Raw genomic sequence first — 12091 nt, 5'->3', positions numbered from 1 at the left:
CATCTTCGTTACACATACTTACAGGTGAAGTCTTAATTCACTGATTTAAAAAAAAACAAATTATAAGCCAACTTTGGGCAGCATTTATAGAATAGATCTTCCTAGCACAATCAGAAAGTACCTGGAAAGTTCATAATCCGTATGCTAATCAATTGTTTTAAACCCCAAATCACAATATACGGCCTACAAGGATTTTTTGTTGTTGTTTTATATCCATTTATATATAAATACTTACATATTTATTAAAAAATCACATTTCATAATGAATTTAACAAATACCTTCACTAATAAGAATACATGTACACTGGGGCACCTGGGCTTCAGTTAGGCGTCCGACTTCGGCTCAGGTCATGATCTCACCGTCCATGAGTTCGAGCCCCACGATGGGCTCTGTGCTGACAGCTTAGAGCCTGGAGCCTGCTTCGGATTCTGTGTCTCGCCCTCTCTCTGCCCCTCCCCCATTCTCTGCCCCTCCCCCACTCGCACTCTCTCTGTCTCTCAAAATGAATAAATGTTAAAAAAAAAAAATAGGGGCGCCTGGGTGGCTCAGTTGGTTAAGCGACTTCGGCTCAGGTCATGATCTCGCGGTTCGTGGGTTCGAGCCCCGCGTCGGGCTCTGTGCTGACAGCTCGGAGCCTGGAACCTGCTTCAGATTCTGTGTCTCCCTCTCTCTCTGCCCCTCCCCCACTTGCATTCTGTCTCTCTCTGTCTCAAAAATAAATAAACATTAAAAAAAAATTAAAAGAAAAAAAGAATACATGTACACAAAATTGAAATGCATGAGGTTGTTTGGGGATTTATCAATCAGTCTCCCTGGCCAGACCGTAAATCTCTAAAGGACAGAGGTCAGCCCCCGGCCATCCACCAGGTTCTCCCACAGTCCCAGCCACAGAGCAAGAGCTCAAAACTTTGTTATCCAGTGGATAAATGAACAAACTCCCCAAAGAAATCTACAGCAGTAATTAATGGCAAATAACAGGGAACTTTTAATAAGAGTTTTTATAAGTTCATCTTTTCTCAAGTTTAACCATACATTCACAACATAATAATTAACTGTAATTACGCACATAACTGCTGTGTTCATTATCTTTCTTTCAGCAAGACAGCTCCATAAACATACATACCACTTCTACATCCAGAAGAAAAAAAAAAACAGTGCTTACGAGATTAAACTATAATGACAAAAGTCTGTGTCTTAAAGAACAGGGTCAGATCCTGCCCCTTCACCCTCTAAGTTGTTGTTTTTCTTAACCTGGCCCCAGCTCCACTAGCATTAGGATTGCTCGGGGTGTTTTAAACATGCAGAGTCTGAGGCACCTGGTGGCTCAGGTGGTTAAGTGTCTGACTTTGGCTGATCTCACGGCTCGTAAGTTTGAGCCCACGTAGGGCTCTGTGCTGACGGCTCAGAGACTGGAGCTGCTTCAGATTCTGTGTCTTCTGTGTCTCTCCCTCTCTCTCCTCTGCCCCTCCCCCATTCATGCTCTGTCTCTTTCTCTCTCTAGGCTCTAAAAAATAAATAAACATTAATTTAAAGAAAAAAAAAATTAAAAATACAGGTTCTGGGCCTCCCTTCCAGCCTGCTACCTGAGAGTTTCCAAGATGGGCACCAAGAAACGCAGAATTTTTAACCAGCGCCCCCAGGGGATTCTTAGCACACTAAAAAGTGAGGGCCATTTTTCAAAGTTTTAACTGCATCCTCCTGCTGCATGGCCTCCCTCTGATATTTAAGGTCTGGATGTTTATCCAGAAGGCGAGGTGGCTCCTCCGCCCCTGGGACCCCAGCAGAGGGCTCGCGCAGATATGCCACAAGCCACAGAGCCTGAGCCAGCCAGGGAGGCCTGGAGCCTGGCCCGGGGGACAGAGACCTGCAGGTGACAAGGACATTCCTGCAGCAGTGGCCTCCCTGCCTGCACCCTCCTAGCCTTACTGCACTCTCCTCTCTATGGAGCCCTTGGCCGTGGACCCCACACTGGCTCCCCACCACTCCTCACTTTTCTGTCTCCTTACTCCTCTTAAAAACAACAAAACAGGGAGAGGGATTCCTTCAACTCCAGGGGAAAACAGGGAAACAAACCAACTAATTTTGAGCAAGATGGTCTATCACCTGGGTGCTTCCTTACTCTCTGGGCTGTATGGCGTCGTTGAGGTGCATCGCACAGCCCTGGGCCGCGTGCTAGGGTGAGGTCCAGAGCTGGCACACCCAGTGCAAACCTTAATTCTGCAGCCACAAGGTTATGCCTTCTCTCTGGGCCTCACTTTCTCACCAAACAGGTATAACAGGACCTACTCCTTTGAGGATTTTGAGAATGAAAGGTAATAAATACACATGACTCGGCTGGCAGGTCTGGCATGAGGCTGAGGTCCAGGAAGCGGAATGGATGCCATTTAAAGGAGGGACAGACCATCCCTGTGGGCTGCCATGCCACCTGCCCCAGGGCTCCCAGAGGAAAGCCCCCTTCCTGCCCTGCTTTCCCTCAAACCCACTGACTGGCCTGACCAGTGCGCTCGCAAGGAGGGGGTGCAGCTTGATAGAGGAGGCTAGTCCCACCTTTCCTCCCTCTGCCCCGCTTTCAGGGGCGTCCCCACTCCCCCTCGCTCACACAGACCGCTCACACTTCTCAACACATCAGAAGTTTCTTGACAGTGAGAAATGGCTGGGGGTTGGCTGCCTGGAAATGGGGAAAACCTTCCAGTATCGAAAGCATCAGCACAGGGCAGAGGCCTGGGTCCTTCCTAGAAACCCCACTGCCACTTCAACCCAGGTCTTTGCTCCTTTTCCCTTTGGTAGCTTTCCCTGCCTTGTGTCTGACCTGAGCTTCCTTCTGGTCCTGGAGAAGCAGTTAATTTCATTCTCCTTGGGCTCCAGGCTCTGTGAAGCGGGACAGCAAGGGGTGAGAAGACCCCAGTTCAAATTCTCTCCCATTACCCAACTTCCACTGAGCCTGGGATCCCTCTTCTGTAAAATAAGGGTCAATCACACCCCACAGAGTTGTTTGGAGATTTCAGGATATGTAGACCCCCTTGGCGCTCAATAAACACTGTTTTTCTTGTCTTCTGGCTTCAAAGTAAAAGCCCTCCCACAGCGGCATGGTGTGCAGGTGCATGTTTAACAATGGACTCCCTGGGGTTGGGGGCAGGGACAAAGCCCATTCCTGAGCTGTCCTATTCCTCTCATGGTCATTTCAAGCCACCCAAGTGATGATGGTGACCGTGCGGTTGGGAAGCATAAACAGCTCTGTGACCTGGGCGAGCCAGCTACCTGGCCCACCGACACATTCTGGTATTTTCCAAGGATGGCGCCACAGCATGTCATGCCACGTGCTCTTCTGTGCTGTGATCGTGCCTCTGTGGCTCCACCCCCTTGATTCTTTGACCAATAAGACATAGCAGAGTGACTCTGTGCCAGCTTCAATGTGGTTCTTCATAGACCTATGGCTACCACATCCCGAAGTCCTCATGTAAGAAGTGTGATGGTCCCGAAACCACCATGCGGTATGAAGAAACCCTGGAAGATGAGACGCCCCATGAAGAGAGAAAGAAGCCAAGGAGCATTAAGCAAGAAAGAAATCTTGGGAGTGGATCCTTTTGTCCAGCAGAGGCCATGGAGGTCAGACTCTGAGCCCTTCTAGAATTCCTGACCCACAAAATCATGTGCAAAATAAAACGGTCATTTTGATCCACTATGGAGGGCACCATGAATACCACCCATGCTCCCCATGGAGGAAGGATGCACTATCCACTACTAGGAGGATACCAGAGCTTCCTTCTGCTACAAGCTGCCGTTCAAGGTCACATCCAATGGCTGCTGAGCATAGGAACATAAAGCTGGGGTGAACAAATGTCTATAAAGAGCTAGATATAAATATTTCAGGCTTTGGGGGCCATATAGCTCTGCCACAACCACTGAACTCTGCCCAAGTAAGGTGAGAGCCTCCTTAGATAATTTGTAAATGAAGGGGTGTGGTGTGTTCCAATAAAACTTTATTTACAAAACCAGGTGACCACCTGGTTTTGGCTCATAGGCTGTAGTTTGCCTACCGTGACATAAAGGCCAGGACAACTCAGTCCAACCTGGAGCAATTCTAAAATTCCTTCAGAATTTTCTGTTGGGCCCACTGGGGCTGCCACTGAGCTGCAAGGCAGCACGACCTCTTCTGTCCACTACTGTTCCTTCCCCTCTGTTCCAAGTCTTGATCCCAAGGGCAGTTCTTAATAATCATCCTCCACACGTCTGCTTCCCTGGGAACCTACCCTGCACCCCACTAAATTTGGGGGTAGTTTGTTACAGACCAGTAGATGACAGAACACTATCTTGAACTGGGTCTGTTCACTTGGTTCAGCCAACAGAAACCAGGTTTGTCTTTCTCTGGGCCCGGTCACCTTCTACCCTATTCAGTCTTCCTTTCTCAAGCAACTTAACTCCAACAGTGCCTCCTGATCACAGAGATGAGAACCAGAACAACCCTGGAGCCCCCAGAGTGAAGGACAGTGAGGGACCAGCCTGCAACGTGGCGGTGCCTGGTCAAGACTGAGAGGAATGAGACCTGAATCATCTCTGGTTTCTCCATCATCCTTCTCCAGGCCCTGTTCAAATCTCATGGCATTCATGATGAGCTCCATGCTGTGGTTCATCCAGGGAATTATTCAGCTGGACTTCAGGAGTGTTGGGAGAGCCCCCACCTCACTGGGCCTGGACCCATCACTGGTTTCCTACTGCCCTGAAGGCCGTACATATATATTCATTCTCCTTCACACGGAAAGGCAGATGTTCTAGCCATCAATTTTAAATATGGCTTCTAAAATATTAAATTTGATAAAACTCATCAATTATTTAGTCATTAACCAAGGAAATCAACACTACATGATTTTGGCAAAGGTTTGGGGGCATTATAAGCATCACTGGATAATTTACCCCACTTAGCCCCCAAATCTCAGAAGGGCAAAAAGTAATCTGAGGACTTTTTCCATATACAGGCTTAGAACCAGAACTCAAAGGCTTACAATGTTGTTGGGGAACAGCAGGGTAATGCTAACAAGATCAGCCAAAACCTTGGTATTTCCACTCTTCGTTCCAAATTTTACATTTTGCTTAAGAGAAGGAAGATTGATGGGGAGAGAGATGAGCAATCTGTGCAGCAAATTTAGAAAGCAAGTCTAACCTCCTTTATTAGGTCTTTGACTCAGAGTGTTTTAAATTACAGCATTATCATGGAAATTGTGTGAAATGCATGCTAATAAGCATTGCTGTTTTCACCAAGAAAGCTGGAAAATAGGAAGGTTTCCTCTCCTCCCCATGCCTTCCTTTGCCGCCAATACCTCCCTTAAAAGGCTGCTGTCACAGAATGTAGAATTTAAAAAAATTTTGTTTATTTATTTCTGAGACAGAGAGAGACAGAGCATGAGCAGGGGAGGGGCAGAGAGAGACGGAGACCCAGAATCTGAAGCAGGCTCCAGGCTCTGAGCTGTCAGCACAGAGCCCAACGCAGGGATGGAACTCACAGACTGTGAGATCATGACCTGAGCCGAAGTCGGTCACTCAACCGACTGAGCCACCCAGGCGCCCCACTGTAGAATTTTAAAAACACAGTGCCTTCAGAGTGACACAGAGAAACTATTACAGAATTCCAATTTCTGAATTATAACACTATTCAGGGTCCCTGACTTTTGCTAAGAATTGTCCAAGATCTAGTAGGACTTGTTCTGGAAGAGGACTGGTCGTGACCTAAACTGCAGGGGCTCTTGGCTACAAGATAACTATACCTGATGAGCATTTCAAGGTAAATGCTAGAATTCATCAGCATTGGGCTGGATTTCCCCACTTGGTGAAGAGGGGGCCACTGGAACAATTCAGGACACACATTCAGGTCTTGGACTGCTAGGACTGGATAGGCCTCCGCACACAGGCCCTCAACCCCAGCTCTGGCCCTAGGTTGTGGATTTCAGGCCCAGGCCTGGCCCCTGAAATATCCTGCACTATTCTCCACTCACTCTTTCCCCTGTCTCTTTGGCTACCTGAACACTGATGGCCCAGCAGGGGACTCTGAGGAGGACCAGGGCAGCAGAGACATTAAGAAGAAAGAATACGGATCCCCAAGCCACTGTCTGGAGGCCACCCACCCAACCTGTAACATCCACACTGTACTTGAGTGAGAGATAAATCCTATTATGTTAAGCCACTGAGATTTTGCAGTTGTGTTCCCGCTTCTGTGAATACCAATCTATTTAACCAGAAGTAAGAATACAATCTATTTTTTAAATTTAAATTAAAAGAAAGCAACCAATGCAAAGCACAGAGTACAGTAACTATTCTGATTATCTAGTGCTGTGCAACGTATCTCCCTGAACTTAGTGGCTTTAAACATGACAATCATTTTGTTGTCTCCTTCGATTTCTGTGAATCAGGAATCCAGGAAGGCTTGGCTGGGTAGCTCTGGCTTAGGGTCTGTCATCAAGGTGCAATCAGACAGTAGCTGCAGCTGAAAGCACAGGGATGATGGACCACCGGGGGGCTCTCTGGGCATTTCTCTCCATGTAAAGTCATGGCTCCATGCGGGCTAGTTTCGGCTTCCTGACAGCATGGCAGACTCAAGACAAGGAGATCATTTGTGTGGAAGCTCATGGCTTCAGGGCAAGCATTCCAGGGTGGAAGCTGCCTCAACAGTCACACAGCCTCAACAGCAAGTCAAAATCTCCTCCAGATTCAAGAGGAGAGATGTAGAATTCATCTCTTGATGGGGGGAACTTCAACATTCTACACAACACGTAGGACAGGAGAGGACACTGCAATCTTCCTCGGAACACACATCACATTACCTGTGACAGACAAACTGAAATTCTCAACCTTACTTCACCTGAAGGAGTATTTTACGAGGGTGAGTTAGAGGTAGTTGTATTAGTGTGCTAGGACCACACCAACAAATGGGGGAGGGGGACGGTTGGCTCAAACTAACTGAAATTTCTTGTCTCAAGTTCTGTTGGCTAGACCTCCGAAATTGAGGTGTCAGCAGTGTTTTGATTCCTTTGAACTCTCTAAGGGGACCTTCCTTGCTTCTCCTAGGTCTTAGCAGTTTGCTGGCAACCTCTGGTGTCCTTGGCTGGAGATGAACCACTCCAGGCCTCTGCCCTCATGCACAGGTCTGTGTGTGATGCCCAAATTTCCCCTCTTACAAGGACACCAGTCTAACCGGATTAGCACCCACCCTAGTGGCTTCATTTTCACTTGGTTATGTCCATGAAGGCTCTATTTTCAAAGAAGGTCACATTCTGAGGTACTGGGGGTTGGGACTTCAACATCTCTGTCTCTCTTTTTTTTTTTTTTTTTTCTGGGGATGGATACAACTCAACCCATAACAGGTAGTAGCTGCTCACAGGCTGCAAGCAAAATGTTACAGGCTGGCTACAGCGTCTCAGGACCAGTGGAGGAAGTAAAAGGGAGGATAATCCTAATCTGCTCATGTCTTTTGTTAGCCTTGTTTTCAGATTCTCCTAGGACAGAAGGGTCCCTTCATGCACCGTCATAAAAACTTTTAAATTCAGGTCAGGGAGCGCCTGAATGGCTCAGTCGGTTAAGTGTCCGACTTTGGCTCAGGTCATGATCTTGCAGTTCATGAGTTCAAGCCTCACATCAGGCTCCATGCTGATGGTGCAGAGCCTGCCTGGGATTCTCTCTCTCCCTCTCTCTCTGCCCCTCACCCGTGTGCTCGTGCGCGCGTGCTCGCTCTCTCTCTCTCTCTCAAAATAAATATATAAACTAGAAAAATAATTCACATCAGACAAATGTGAATGAAAAATGCATATCTGGTCCTGTCCTGAAGTAACTTCCCCAACATTTTGAGATGATCCTTCTCTTACATCGTGCGGGATGTGATGTGAAGGTGTTGAAGGCAAGTACCCGCCTTCTTCCTGGCTCTGCCTCTGAACAAAAATTAGAGTTCAGTGCTCTACTGTCATCATCAGGTTCCTTCTTGCTAATCTAGGGGGTAGCCCTGGAAGGCTTTCACACTGTCACCTCTCAGGGTCCAAAAGGAAACCCCCCAGGTAATTGAAGACTTTGAGGAATGCAAAGCTGGTAATCTGAAGGGAAAGAAACACAACACCCCCTCCTTGTGGAATTTGTGAAATAGGTGTGAATTTAAGGTCAGCAGTAGCCTGGGGGTTTGAGAACACATTCTCTGTTTAGATACTGTGTTATCCCCCAGGCACTGTATAAATAGCATCAAAGGAGTTCCTAACTTCACACCTCCTCTGAATTAGCCCTGCCTCCTTTGAATCCAAAACATAAACTATATCTGAAAATACATTTTCTGCCTGTTTCACCTCAAATTCAAGTTCAAGTAACAACTTAAGAGGAGTTCTGGGGATCCTCACAACACAGCATGCTTGGCACCCAAAATTCACAGTGGGGGTGGGGTGGGGGAAGTGATCTTTCACTTTACCCAAAGAGGCTGTGCAGGAAACAGGGAGGAGCCTTCCCAGGGTTTCTAGAATGAAATCCCTACAGGAGGAACATCACCAAAAGGGTAAAAGGCGTTGGAGGCAGACATTCTGGGTTTCAGTCTGCGCTCTATGACTTCAGATAGGTTAAGTTACTTTCAGAGGCAGTTTCTTTGTCTATCAAATGGAGATAATAAAACCTACTGTTCATCATTACTACCGGGGATGAAAGGAGAAAATGTGACTTCGGTTAAGAGCATCTGGCACTCGACAAGTGTTATCAATATTCCAGGCAGCCGTCCCTCGCCTTCACTCCACCTAACCATAGGTGTCCGGGTGAGGAAAACCCTTGAGCTGCCCTCTGTGTCTCACGTCCAGATGCGAGCCTACGGGGTGGGATTTGGACATGGCTGCCATGCCAAGGAGGGACGTGAGGCTGCTCACTGGTTATACACCAAGGCTTCCCTGAAATGAGTAGTCATTCCTGGGGCACAAACTTGGGGAAAAGGGGGGGAAGGTGGGTTTTGCCTCTGTTTCCTTGGGTCTGGACAGAGAGGAATCTAGATGTGCCTGAGGGCAGCCAGGTGGGGGAGGGAATGGGAGAAAGTGGGTCCTGATGGGGCAGGCAAGCAAGAGGAAGCACTGGCAGTCCCAACGCAACACCATCCACTTAATGTGACTATTTCTCTCCTGTCAAATAAAGACGTAACATGGCCCTGTCTAGATTGTGCCACAGGAGATTAAAGACGTGATTTCTTGCTTAGTCAAGAGTGTGGAGAGAATACCAAGGCCTGTATGGAGCTGAGAGAGGTGATGAGGGACAGTCCTCAAGGGAAGTTCAATCTCATGGGGCCAAAAGGACCACCACACCCAGCCACTCCCCCACCTCACCCATGAAGCCCCCAGATGGCCAACCCCACAGATCTGTGCTTACCCAGTTAGCTGGCACATTCTCTTACAGAAGTCACTCAATTTTTAACTTAAAAATATTATCCAAGAAATACATAAATATCTCTTAAAAATATTATCCAAGAAATATATCAATATACTCTCCTTAAGAAAAATTAACACACCCATACATAAAACTAAAGACCCTTTTGACTATCCCTCTCCTGCCAGGTCCCGGCCCTCTCTCTCTCCACCTATCATCTCCTGTAGCCCTCCAGAACTTTCTCAGTATGTTCTGTGAACTGCACAGCACTGTTTCATCTACATTTTAAGAACGGAAATGATACCAGACTGTATGCGTCATTGTGCAATTAGCGATCTCACCTTGGCAATGCTCGCTGGGAAACAGCTCTTGCACCCTCCCTTTTCATTGCTGCCCAATGGCCATGGGGCTTTCCAGACCAAAGTTTTACTCAGCCATTCCCTGGCTGATGGACTTAACGCTGCTTCTGATTTTTCACTATCACAAACTATAACGCAATGATTTTTGTGTGTGTACTTGCCTCTTGAAGAGGTGAGAGTTTTTCTGGACTCTTGGATGTATGTATAGCCCAATTTCGAATTTCTAGGTCATAGGCTAGGCTTGTTTTTAATCTCAATTTATGCTCGTCAGCTGTAGCTGGTGAACGTGCCATAGTTTCCCAGATCATGTGCTTGGTATTATTACTTTGGGCCAATCCAATGGATGACATAAATGAATCACCATTGTATCCTACCTGTCCCTGCTAACAGAGAGACTGCTGCCCTTTCGGATCAAAAGACGGCTCATTTTTCACGTTTTTCTGCCTTTTGTATCTGAATGGGTGTAAACTGTCTACACTCTGCCCATTTTCCTTTTGGACTGTCAATTGTTTTTCCATTTTAATTGGCTGATAAGTGTTACATCGTCCTCTCCACACAAAACCTTGATCTCTTCTATATTCCCAATGTGTTCTCCCGATCTGTGATTTGTCTTATAACTTTGCTTCAAGTGATGCTTTGTTAGACCAATTCTAAATTTGGACGCAGTCACACTTGTCACTCTTTGAAGAAATCAAGATTTTTGAACCAAATGTGGGGACAATGGAATAGCAGGTGGGGTATAGCCGCTGTGAAGCCAGAGCAAGAACTTAGTCTTCCTGCGTTTGTAGATACTAATAGCGGTTCCCTGTGAGCCCAGAGAGGCAGGTAGAATTTCAAAGGTTTTCCAGCATTTTTGTTCCTCCCCAAACCCAGGTGTGTCCCTAGATTAGGAGCTACCTGAGGGGCAGTGTGACACATGGTCGGTCCCCTAAACCTGTCATGGTGGGAAACTGGGGCTCCAAGAGCAGATTATGTGCCTCTCTTCCCAACTCCTCCTGGAGTGATGTTATATCAGAACTGGAAATTGGCCACGGTGGGATTTGTACCATAGAAATAGACAAACTTTACAAATCAGGGCTCCTCTTGCCTGGAGAGCTAGATGTTACACACTTTTTTTCTCCAGCACACCACTGACCTATAGTATCCTAGGCACAGCCACCTGCCTGCATGACCTCCAGCTGTGGGCTGCTATTCCTCTTCATGTCTAGTCGGAAAATGTCTTCTTATGCAGACCTGAAATGTAGCTCTGGTAACACAGGTCCTAATTCTGCCTTCTAGAACCAGGGTCAACAAACTTTTGTGCAAGAGGCTTCATGGACTATTTGGTCTTTGTTGCAACTTTTCGACTCTGCTCCACAGTCTTCTTGCCTTTTTCTTCAACCGTTTAAAAATGTAGAGCCATTTTCTTCTCAAGAGCTGTGCATGAACAGGCAGCAGGCTTTGGCTCCCCGGCTGTAGTTGGCGAAGCCCTGCTCAAGAACAACACGGCCAACAGAACACAAGGCACTCTGGGACCTACACACCATCCTTCCTGTATCCGAAAATGGTTCTCACACACCCCTGGGTCTTTTCTTCTCAGGTCTAGGATTCTTCCAAGTTTGCTCCTAAAGGCAATTCCAAAACCAAGTAAAGTGATTTAGGAATGTTTCTAGGATGTGCTTTACTGGGTTTCTGTAGCTGTGGTGGGATTGATATAGAGGCCAAGTTAATGGCAGGAAAAGGTACAGAAACCTGGACTGAGGTCAGTCAGGTGTTCTGACCAACTCAGGAGTGTCACAGAATCCCTAAGAAGCAGAGCTCAGGGGGCCTCACCACATGTTAGCTGTGTGATACAGGGTAAGGCACTTAACCTTTCTGGGCCTCTGGTAGAATGAAGATAGCTGCAAATTCTTACATGACCCACTGAGAGCCATGGTCTCTTTTTCCATACCTCGAACCCGAGTAGGCTCTGTGTCTGCTGGGCCAATAGCAGATGAGAAAAGTGATCCCACGTCAGTCTTAAGACACTGGCAGCTTCCATTTCCTGTTTGGAAAACTTAGCCTGGGAACCCAGCTGCCATGCTGTGGGTGAACCCAAGCAGCACTATGAATGGTGCACATGGAGAAGAGCCAGCACCCCTGACTGAACTCCCAGCTACAGCCAGCACCATCGTGCTGGTCAAGTGAGAGAGCCATATTCGAGGGGGCCATCCTGCCTCATGCAGTGGCCAGGCTGATGCTCCAGGGAACAGAGAGAAGCCAGAACAGCTAACCCTTGCCCACATCGTAGATTCAAAATCAAAACAAATGATGGCTGTCATTAAGCTTCCGAGTAGTTTGTTACACAGCAGAAGACACCCAGAATGGGGCCTCAGAGTCCTACCTCCCT

The 12091-nt window shown here is 47.3% G+C and overlaps 1 protein-coding gene across 8 annotated transcripts in view; it reads right to left on the bottom strand.

The window, feature by feature from the left end:
* Positions 1 to 12091, bottom strand: part of DAPK1 (death associated protein kinase 1) — a 188760-nt gene that overhangs the window by 60996 nt on the left and 115673 nt on the right. The window lies entirely within an intron of this gene.

Source organism: Panthera pardus, unplaced genomic scaffold (assembly GCF_024362965.1).
Source record: "Panthera pardus isolate Hobbes unplaced genomic scaffold, ASM2436296v1 HiC_scaffold_20, whole genome shotgun sequence".
Lineage (NCBI taxonomy): Eukaryota > Metazoa > Chordata > Mammalia > Carnivora > Felidae > Panthera > Panthera pardus.
Note: the sequence above shows the minus strand (reverse complement) of the source record. Positions and strands in the feature narration are given on the sequence as shown.